Below are 11,726 nucleotides of genomic sequence, written 5' to 3'. Positions count from 1 at the left end.
ATACCCACAGGTTGCAGAAAAATGAAGTGTAACTACTCAGATGGAACGTTATGGTGAGTAAATAACTTCTTTTTATGCCTAGAAGCTTTGTATGGTCATCAGGGGAGATAATGGTGTCATTGCTAGATTTGATGTTGAAGGAAGGAGGAGAAATGCTATGGTTAGGGGAGAAAAGTAGTAGCTTGGTTTTGTTAGGACTTAGAAGCAGGCGGCGATTAGCTAGCCATGTTTCTACCATGATGAAAGTGGTCTGGGTGAGGGTTAGAAGTTGTGTAGAAGAGGAGGCGGAGCATATTAGCATTGAGTCATCTTCATATTGGATGCAGGTGGCTCCTGGGATGATGGTGTGCAGATCATTGATAAAGATAGAAAAAAGAAGGGGGCCTAGTATGGACCCTTGTGGGACAACTAGGGTTAGAGGAAGTTGGGATGACAGCTTGCTCTGCTATAAGACAGCCTGCGGTCTACCGTTTAGGTAGGAGTGAAACCATTGTATTGCTTGTTGGTGTAAACCAATGGTTTGTAGGATATTGAGCAGTAGCTGATTGTTGACCATATCGAAAGGTTTTGAGAGATCTAGGAAGAGTGCTGAAGATAGTTTGTTGTGATGATAGAAGAGCCGTGGTGGTACTGTGAAATGGCCTAAAGCCTTGCTGAGAGTCGGCGAGCTTTCAGTTTTGAATAAGAAAGTGCATGATTTGTTTGTATATGCATCTTTCCATTATTTTAGCTAGTGGTGAAAGGATGGCTATAGGCCTAAAGTTAGATAATTCTGTGGAACTTCCTCCTTTATGGAGAGGTATAATATGATATTTTTCATATTGCTGGGATGGATCCTTCAGAGATGGATATGTTGATCAGAGTAGAAATGGGAATTGCTATGGCATCATCTGCTTTTTGAAGATATTCAGCTAGGAGGTGGTCGGCAGCTAGTGTAGTAGGTTTTAGCTTTTGAGTAAGGTCCGTATCAGGTTGGTAGGTATGGTTTGAAAGGTAAAGGTGGGTTGGGTGCTGGGTGGATCTGGGCTAGATGTGCCAGAGCTGGTGTTTGCATCCGATGGAGTGAGATGGGTAGCTAGAGACTGGATAGTTTCAATAAAGAAAGAGTTGAAGCTGTTTGCAATTTCTATAAGGGATTTATCAAGGGCAGCTGATGGGGTGGGAGTGGCGGAACGGCCTGGGTGGAGAAGATTGTTAATACCAGCCCAGAACTTTTGAGGTTTTAGCTGATATTTTTGTTGTAGGAGGGTGTAGTGATTTTTTTTTGTCTAGAATGCCTTAGCTGCCGGTATCTTACTTGGTCCATAGAGGCTTTGGTAACATGCCACCTGGCCCAGGAGTTGTTTCTTAGTTTAATTTTGTTTTTTGTTTTTTATCTAGCCATAATGCAACTGTGGCTTTTACACAGATGGTACGGGTAGGAGCATGGTGGTTAAAGATGGCCAGAAATCTGGTATTGAAGTACTCAACTGCTTCTTGTAATGGGAGTTGTTTCAAGACATTCCAATTACATGCTTTGAGTTCATTTTGGAAGTTGTCAAGGTTAAAGTTCCTGACGTTTCTTATAGTTTTGTAGGTGGGCTGGTTGGGTATGTCGACTTTGAGCCTAATAATATAGGTAAGGCAGTGATCACTTAGATCATTGGGTAATATACCTGACTTGTACTTTTGGGGGTGGCTGTTAATAAGTATCCAATCAAGGGTACTATCTTTAACTCTTTTGTTTTGCTAAATCTGGTTGGGGTGGCAATGATCTGAATAAACCCGTGGAGGGGGTTTCAGAGGAACAGGTGTTTCAATCAATGTTAAAGTCCCCCAAGACAATGGTTTCCTGGGGATAGTTAGAATCTAGCCAGTATAAGATATTTTCTAGAGTATTATCATTCTTGCCGGGTGGAATATAAATGCAGACAATGTATCTGCATTTATTTTTGTTTATTATTAGTTTGGTGATGAGAGGCCGCGGTGGTGCAGTTGTTAGCATTGTCGCCTCACAGCAAGAGGTTCTCCCATTTGATTCTTAGGCGGAGTGCCTTCTGTGTGAAGTCTGCATGTCCTCCCCACGGTCGAGTGAAGCTAAGGACATGCAGGTAGGTGCATGCGTGAATGGGCGTGCCTTCTTTGAAGGTTGGGCATCAGGCTGGCAACTCAGCACCATAAAAATTCACTGCCAATCATGAGCGGACCAGAGTTCCGCTGTGGCGACCCCTAACCAGGAAAAGCTGAAAGACTTTTATTAGTTTGGTGATGAGAATTTCTGCATTGCCAAACTGGGGTGGCTGTTGGGTGTCAATTGTTATTGTTAGGGTAGACTTCTATAGTACAGCTACCCTGCTACCTTTCCTGGAGATCTGGTCCAGTCTAAGGATGTTGTACTGTGGGGGAGTTATTTCATTATCTTTGGTTATTGGTTTTAGCCAGGTTTCTTTGAGGCAGAGGATATCAGGGGAGTGAACAGCTAAGAGTCCATGTAGGCTATGGATCTTGCTGTTTAGGCTTCTGATGTTGAGATGGCAGACTAGAAATGAGTTTGGAAGTCTATCAATCTAGGTAGTACTCTTTGGGTTGTTAGGTGGTGTGCTTGGGTCTACTGTTGTGGATGGGCCAGGGTTGGGGTGGATGTCTCCATCCTTCATAAGATTAATTTTTAAGTTGCTTATGAGTCTTAGAAATTTGTTTATGATTTTTTTGTAGCTTTTGATTTTTAAGCTAATGTAGCTGTATTTAGTCGGGTGATGGTAATTGGAAAGCAAGGAATTAGGAGAGGAGGTGGTTATGCGGTGGATGAACCTATATGCTGGGTTGGTGTCTGAGAGTTTGGGTATTGGATTTCAAGATGCTGTACATATTCATAGGAGCTTAGCTGATAAGGAATGAATAGCAGGGGTACTAAGGGTAGCAGCATTAGTGTTTTAGCTGTAGTCATAGTAAATTACTAGGATAGGGTCTGTATTGAGTATATGAGGTGGATAAAAGACTAGAGAGAATTGAATAGCTCTGGGTGGGTTAATATGGATAGTGGGGTGGATAGAGGGTGTATTATTGTGCTAGGAGTTTGCTGTGTTCTAGGAGAATGTGTAGTTGGTTAGCTAATTAAGGGGGCGTGCCAGTGGTACTATAAATGTAGTACTACCAGGGGTGGGTGGGATATGGGGGCAGGGTGGGGCGCTGAGCGGGGCTTAACCAGTAAAACTGATGCCTAGAAGCAGCATGTGCAGGTATGAGTTACAAGCATGCTTTTTTGTTTCTTTTTATTTGCCCAGTACTCTGTTCCTAAGCCCTACTGTTAAAAACTACACAGTTCCCTGCCTGCTTCTCAATTTATTTGATGTTATGTTGTTTTATCTCGCCTTCATTCTTACAATAATGGGTTCGGAGCCGATTCTCGGCTCCAACTCAGCTGAATACACAGCTGAAAGACTCAAACTTGGCTTATGGCAAGTAGGTATCCCATAACGCAGTGGTGTTATTCCCCAGATCTCATTTGCAGCTTTACGAGGTTGGATGTGCTCATCTTGGCCATGGCTAAGTTGTGAAAAATTTTCTTCATTTTTTTCCTTTTACAACCTGTAATCCTTTTCTATATTGTAGTAGATGTGTTTTTCTTACATTGTAGTTACATAGTTAGCTTTCAAATTTAATAATACCTAAATTGTTATAGCTTTATCCTCTTTGGTGCTGCTTTTGGCCGTCGTTTCATAGGTCTTACACTATCCCTTGTAGTAGTCGTTGTGTATTGTCATAGATAAATAGTAGCTTGTTTAAGTTAGAGAGATCTTTGCCCGTTTTAGTTAGAGGGCTTGTAGTTAGTGTGTTGTTTTTTCTGGGAAATAGGGCCATTTGTTAGAGGTCCTATTATATTCCCTTGTTGTCTGTCTCCTAAGTGTTTCCTGTAGTTAACTGAAGATCAGTTTAGTTTAGTAAGTTAAATTTCTTGTTGTTATATTGTGGTCTTATCTTTATCATGTCCAAAGACCCAAAAGAAAAGGAACATAAGCCGTCTGGCTTCAAAAAATGCCAGAAGTGTTCATAAAAAATGTCTGTCACAGACAGTCATGTCATATGTGTGTATTGCCTTGAAGCTATTAATTTACAAGAGGATTGTACATTTTGTCATTCCTTCAGTGCTAGGGTTTTACAAGAAAGGAAAAACAAACTGATCCTTAAAGGGCTCTTAAAGACAACTTTTGAGGAAGCTATCCACAGTTCTTCCTCTTCTCCTTCTTCTAAAAAGGACAAACTTCAAAAAAGACAATCACCTGCTACATCAGCTCAGTATGAGCCACCAGTCAAGTTAACAAAAATTTCCAAGGCCACTACCTCCTTGGCTCCACAGTCCTCGGAACCATCGGAGGTTATACTGATTGACAACACAGCACGGCACAGCAACTGAAGAGCCTTCACTAAGGGGGTACCTGTAGATTGTCGGCCCGGCTTAGCTTGGCTCCTGCATCAGCATCGGGTCCGATCTCACTTGTTCCAGTGCCTTGTGGAGTCTTCGGAGCTGGTGGGATCCACATTTGAGCTGATAAGGAGTGTGTTGTCTCCCATACAGCTCCACATAAGGATACCAGCACTCGTCCCCCTAAGGCACCGGCTACTGTCTCGGCACCACCCATTCCTCAGGACAGCAGCGATCTAGAGTCTCAGGATCCCCCATTAGGCGAACCCCTCTCCTCCGAGGCCACCCCAGAATATCCTTCTGAGGAGCCACCAGATGAGTCTGTCACTTCAGACACTGACCTTGAGGAGTTGGAAGTGTCCCCACGGTCGTCCTCTGATGATATCTCATTTACAGATATTCTAGAGATCCTGAAGCAGAGGCGCATCTAGTAGGCCACCACCCCTTCTGATGAGGAGTCAGTGTACCTGAAGGCTTTTGGATCCCAACCTTCAGCCTCCTGGGTATCTCTGCCTTTTGATGAGCTAATGGACCTGGTTAGTCGAAATGCATGGGAATCACCTGACACAATGGAAACAGTCCCTCGAAGGCCAAACAAATTCTTATCAGAAAGGATTTCTTCACTAAGGGGGTACCTGTAGATGCTATGGTGGTGGCAGCAGCCACCAAGAAGGAACTTTCAGAGACATCTTCATCTGTTCATTCTCCAAATAAAGACTCTCAAACAATGGCCAGATACAGGAAGTGTGTCTTTTCATCAGTGACGTTTACATTCCGATCGCTGAACTACCTAACTCACTTTACAAGGCTACAAAGAGATCTCCTGAAAGAGCTAGGAGATGCTCTACAAGGTACATTAGCTGCGGGGGTGAATGAGAAGATCTCCTCCCAGCTATCCACCTTAAATTCCATCGTCAACTCCTCCACGAGTCTGAAATCCTACGCAACTGATGGAACGAGTAGGGCAGCAGGTTCCAGAGTTTCTCTTAGGAGACACTCCTGGATGCGCTTGTGCAATTTTGCAGAGCCCTTTAAGTCTACTTTTACTAATGCCCCTTTTGATGGTTCTTCACTCTTTGGACCCAAAGTAAAAGACATTCTCACCCGATGCGAGCAGGAAGGAAAAACTCTCTCTGCCATTGGAGTACATTTTTCCATACCTTCAAGACCTTATTCTAAAGGTCAGAAGAATGAGAAAATGTGGTTCAAAAGATCCCAGAGAGTTTTCTAGGATGCACAGGGTGATTCTTTCCCCAGGGGCAGAGGGGGAGGTAACAACGGTAGACAACACCCCAGAGGCAGAGGGGGCCCGCAGAACCAGGGTGACTGTGATTCCTTTCGCGGACGCTCTTATCAGTGCTCCTGAAAGGAGCCCTGACTGCTGTACTCTGGAGGCAGTCAGGGCATGTTTGTCTATGTACACAGAAGCCTGGCAAACTATCAAAAGAGACAAGTGGGTGCTAAGAATAATATCCTGAGGATATTCCATTCCCTTCTCCAATCCTTTTCCACAGACCACAACAATCCCAGATGTTCCACCCAATCTAAGGGAGCAAGCAACTATAGAGATTCAAAGGTTGCTGCACAAAAGAGTCATCCAAGAAGTCCCCGCAAACCAAATAGGATTCGGAACTTACTCAAGATTCTTTTTGGTGCCAAAAGAACAGGGGACTTGAGACCCATATTAGACCTAAGCAAATTAAACAAATCTGTCAAGAAGTCAAAGTTCTGAATGGTGACACTGCAGTCTATACTTCCCTTTTTAGGGAAAGACGACTGGATGTGCTCGATAGACCTTCAAGATGCTTACTACCACATAAAAATGGACAGGACATCAAGAAGGTACTTACACTTCCATCTGGGAGCCAGCCATTATCAGTTCCGAGCTCTGCCCTTTGGTCTCACTACTTTTTCCTAATCACAGCAACAAGGCAGAATACAAATTACATCAACTAGACGTGCACAGACAACTTAGATTCTATTTGCATAGGACAAAAGATTTTAGATTTTTAGAAAATCTGACCAGTTCGTATCCTTCTCTGACGCAAAGAAGGGTAGCTCAGTTTCAAAAACTACTCTTTCCAACTGGCTCTCAAACTGCATTACATTCATTTATACCTCAAATAATTGAGATTTACCATTTAAGGTGAAAGCTCATTCCACTAGAGCAATGGCTACATCTTCTGCCATTCAAGCCAGAATTCTTATGGATAATATTTGTGCAGCAGCTACCTAGACCACTCCTCATACATTTATCATGCATTACAAAGTGGATTTGGCCTCCAGGGACAGGGCCTCCTTTGGTTCCACGGTGCTTAAAGGTGTACGTTCTCATGAGCCACCCAGGGAAAAGGTGCTAGGGATGTTGTCCCATCATTGTAAGAATGAAGGCGAGGTAGGACAACATAACATAAAGAAATTATGTACTCACTATAACATTCCATGTTTGTTGTCCATCTCTCCGTTCATTCTTATGAACCCTCCCGCCTTCCTTCCCCCTTCCAAAGACTCCTTGTGGACCTGGTGGATGTTTTACTACCTTCAGGAGTTCTTTGTTTCAGTTTGTTTCTCCTTCCATTGGAGATAGCATATATTTGTGTGTGTGTGTGTGTGTGTGTGTATATATATATATATATATATATATATATATATATGTATATATATATATATATATATACACACACACACACACACACACACACATATATATATATATATATATATATATATATATATATATATATATATATATATATAGTTTACAATTCATTTAGTAGTAGCAGCAAACAAGATGTGGGGAATTACACCACTGCATTATGGGGTACCTACTTGCCATGAGCCAAGTATGAGTCTCTCAGCTGTGTATTTGGCCGAGTTGGAGCCGAGAATCGGCTCCGAACCCATCATTGTAAGAATGAATGGCGAGATGGACAACAAACATGGAACGTTATGGTGTGTACATAACTTCTTTTTTGTTTTCTATGTGAAAAGTTATCAACATTACATTCTGACTGTATACATATATACACATCCTAATTGCATTCTATTTTAACATGTATCTTATACTATTACTAACTGCACAGGTTGTATGTTTTGGGGATATTCTTAGCATAGAGAACAAATTAGAGGAACAGGATATTGTACCTAAACAAAGATCTAAAAATGCAACAACCCTTTAAGGTTCAAGTTTCCCAGAGGGGTGTTTCTGTGAGATGATATATAGCCTGTCTAGTAACTAAGCTTTTTATTTTTTTTATTTATTTATTTAGCATTTGTTGACCGGGAAAGTCTGACTAGGTTCCAGGGATCCTGTTTTCAGTGGAGGCCCGGGGAGAAACGCTCCAGAAGCATGTCTTTAGAATGTGGGAGGAAACCGGAGTACCCGGAGGAAACCCACGCGAACGCAGGGAGAACATGCAAACTCCACACAGAAGGCACCCCAACCGAGAATCGAACTGGAGAACCTCTTGCTGTGAGGCGACAGCATTAACCGCTGCACCACTGCGCCGCTCGCTACTATCATTCAGGACTGTTAAATGCTTATTAGTGGCTTTAATATACCATTTGCAGTTTTATTCTTATGGTGTGATAAATATTTATTAATATTACAAATGATACAAAACTAAAAGCTAGCTGATCCAAAATATGATGTTTTGAGCTGCATTAACAGTTTCTACAGTGGAAACATCCTCTAATTCACGTTTTAATATTCTAACGCATCACTTCCAGTTTAGGGGTGAGTTGAAATGTCAGCTTTCACTTTTAGACAGGAAGAAGTAAACATAACATCAATGTAGAATTTTCAATGCTCTAAAAGTCTCACAAAAGCACTTGCAGCTTTAAATAGCTAATTTAAGCTAATATATAGGTTAAGGGCACGAAAATTATTTATTTTACTGTCAATACTTACACAAAAATGCATTGTGATGCTCACAAGTGAATTTAAGCCATTTCTACAGTATTTTTAGCCCCTCAAACCCTGCTAAACCACTAAAAACTGCTAAAACATTCTAATATACTTTAATTCATTTTTAAAATGCTTCTTTGTGCAAGAAAAGTTGCATTTTAGTGATTCTTCGAGCACCAATAAACAAGCTGCATTGTTGTATTCCTATATAATAAAGCACAAACAAAGGAGTAACAAAGGTTATGAAATCAGCTAAGCTGACATAGTTTCAGGATGTGTATACACTGTTCCATATAAGCATGCTTTTATTTATTAAAGGAGACACAGCATTTAAGCTTATGTTAATATACAGTACTGTGAGATCTAGTCTTAACTTGCAGGAATATCTATAGTACTCTATTTAGTATCATTTCAGTAAAACCTTATATATATATAGATATCTTAGAGATATGAGGGCCATTTTTTTTTGCATTTTAGTAAACAAAATAGCATATGTTTTCTGGGTCCCTTTGAGTAGTGTAGCATCAGCAGCACAAAACTTTATCATTTCAAAATACCAAAGCAAATCATCCCCTAAATGAGGTATTTTGAGTGATGTAAGTGAGAAAACTCTTGAATTCTTAGTATTACATTCATTGTTAGTGTCAACCTGCTGTGGTGGTGCTGCGGTAGCGTTGTCGCCTCACAGTAAGATGCTGTCCGGTTCGATTCTCAGCTAGAGCGTCTTCTGCGTGGAGACATGCGTGAATGGGCATACCTTCATTGAAGGTTGTGCGTCAGGCCTGGCAAGCCGGTACGTAAAAATCAACTGCCAATCATTAGCAGACCGGAATTCCGCTGTGGCGACCCCTAACCGGGAAAAGCCGAAAGACACAAACAAACATTCATTGTTAGTGTCACTTATATCCTTATATACTCTCATGTTTTAATATTTGTTTTAAATGAAACATACTACCCTTCCTTAGGAGAAATGACAGTTATGTGAAAACAGAGTTTTAGCTTTTGAGGAAGTGAAAGAAGTCATGCATATTTAGTAATATTTATGTGTTCTCTTTTGTATGTATGTATGCATGTATGTGTATGTGTGTGTATGTGTAATATATATATATATATATATATATATATATATATATATATATACACACACACACACACACACACACATATATATATATATATATATATATATATATATATATGAAGCCATATAATCTATAAATTGGAGTGTGATTTAACATGCCATTTTATAGTTCTGGTATTGTATATGAAGGGACATTACTAGACTATGTAAAAGGAAAACCTTTTTTAAGGAGTTTAGCATTTAATGTAGGATTTTATCAATTGAAAATAAAAAAAATTTAATCAATACAATTAAGCTTTATCACTTTAAAAAAGGGAACTAGCAACTGTTGCAGTCAAAAGTGAAAACATTTACCTTGTAAAAAGTAGCATAAGGTACTGATTTCTTACTGTTCGAACACTTCTTTAGATTACAAAATATACATGATCATATCCTTCAGTTTTTTACTGTTTTTGTCCTTTACTGTCCAACCATCGCTTGTTAGATTTCTTTTCAAAGATGTAGAAAGATTCCAGTCCATTTCTTCTGACTTTCCAGGATTTTATTTTCTGTATAAAGTCCATTGTTTCTTCCAGGTGTTAAGTGATCTTCCCGTCTTTAAGGTGAATCCATATTTTTGCTGGAAACAAGATTTGAGCTTTGATACTGTTTTTCTTTAAACTTCTAACAAGTGGCACACATGCTTTCCTTTTTGATTTGACCATTGCCAAATCTAATGATGTTTTCTTTGATTTTAACTGGATAATTAGCCAATGCTGCTTTTTAGAACTAAGTCCTTGACTTGAGGAAAAAAATCTAACAATCACAGACCTTGGTGAAGGTGGATTTCTTTTGGAGGAAATGCTGGAGAGAGATATTTTATTTATTCCCTCTCAATACCAAAGGAAAGGTCTTCAGACAGGTTCAAAGTCTTAGGTAGCCAGGTATTAGGGAAGTGGATCATGCTGTGTCCCCCTCTTCTTTCTCAGGAATTCTGGAGATTCCTGTGTTGTTTCATTTTGGACCTGTTCTCTAAGTCTTATATTTTCCCCAGGAACAGGTTGTTTTGTTTCAGGAAAATGCAGTATTATTTTCATTTTCAAGGATTCTTCCACCAAAATCAAACATTCTCTTCAATACTCGAGATTTGCAATGATTGTTGTTTAAGAACTTCATTCAGTACATCTACTTGCTTTTTACACTCCCCTTTAAAATTATCCATTTTGCTTTCCAGTTTATCTATCTTTTTAAGGGTAGTTCATTAATACTAGCCAGTATAGATTGTACGTTTGTCTTCATTATACTGTCCTGTACACTGGGCTTGGATGTACTCATGAGACAGTTAGACCTTTCTAGTTTTCTTGAAAGCAAAATGCAGTTAAAAAGTTTCAAACTTGATTTTTCCTTTAGAAAGTGTTTTGGCAGTTGTTTAACTGTACTTCAATCAGTTTTGAGATGTTTTCATTAAGTTTGCAGTACAAATCCTGTCGGAGATTTTGAAAAAAGGCAGAGATAAAAATATGTGCTTTTAACTGCTCACTGTCTTGGTCACGCCCCCCAAAATTATGGAATGTTTCATGAATGTGCTTGTCATTCTTGCGCAGGGGCCATGCTAATCTTCTCTCCATCGTTCCAGTTTTAGTATAGTGCTGTTGAAGCAAGCACAACTAAAACGTTTCACTGCTTTTATCTTACTATCCATATCCATAAACAAGAACTTCCAGTTTCTCCGTTTTTGTATTACCTTTTGTTTAGACTCTACCACATAGCCTTAGTTGCCATGACAGAAGCCTTTTAATCCATACTCATAAATACTTCATCTTATCCTGTCCCATAAGTATGGGTATTGCTTAACCAGTTTACATGTGGGTATATAGTTTACAGCTATAGCCTTTGATCTGATGTCATTTTTATGCATTCCTCAACTGATGGATTTCAGATGCGACTCTGCCATTTTTTCCAGGTACTCCCAGGTACTCTGATCCAACTCTCGGGCTCCTCCTTTTACCCATAATACCCCACCAACCTAACCTACTTCGGATCTTGTTTGCTGCCACTCTGCCAAAATGGATCCTTCAGCAGGCTATTCTTTCAACTTCTTCACTTGTCCTCCCTTAATTCAGAGTTTCTCAGGTTTTCATATACTCATCAGGTCTTCCTTTCACTTCTACCAAACCTTTGGTATTGCTTTCTAGTACCATTGTTGTTACTTTGACTTTCCTTTTTCTTTCCCTCTGTCCCTTTCTGTCCATTTTAGGGTACTTCTTACTACCATTGTTGGTAGTTTTCTTGTGAAAAAAAAAATATATATATATATATATATATATATATATATATATATATATATATATATATTT

The 11,726-nt window shown here is 39.8% G+C and overlaps 1 non-coding gene across 1 annotated transcript; it reads right to left on the bottom strand.

Moving 5' to 3' along the window:
- Positions 1-10,928: 10,928 nt before the first annotated feature.
- Positions 10,929-11,033, bottom strand: LOC122803694. Its single transcript, XR_006365141.1, has one exon. It is a non-coding gene; the product is annotated as a U6 spliceosomal RNA (small nuclear RNA).
- Between the last annotated feature and the right edge of the window lie 693 nt (positions 11,034-11,726).

Source organism: Protopterus annectens, chromosome 5.part1 (genome assembly GCF_019279795.1).
Source record: "Protopterus annectens isolate FY-2018-M chromosome 5.part1, PAN1.0, whole genome shotgun sequence".
NCBI lineage: Eukaryota > Metazoa > Chordata > Ceratodontiformes > Protopteridae > Protopterus > Protopterus annectens.
The sequence above is the reverse complement of the archived record's forward strand: the minus strand, read 5'-3'. Positions and strand labels throughout refer to the sequence as shown.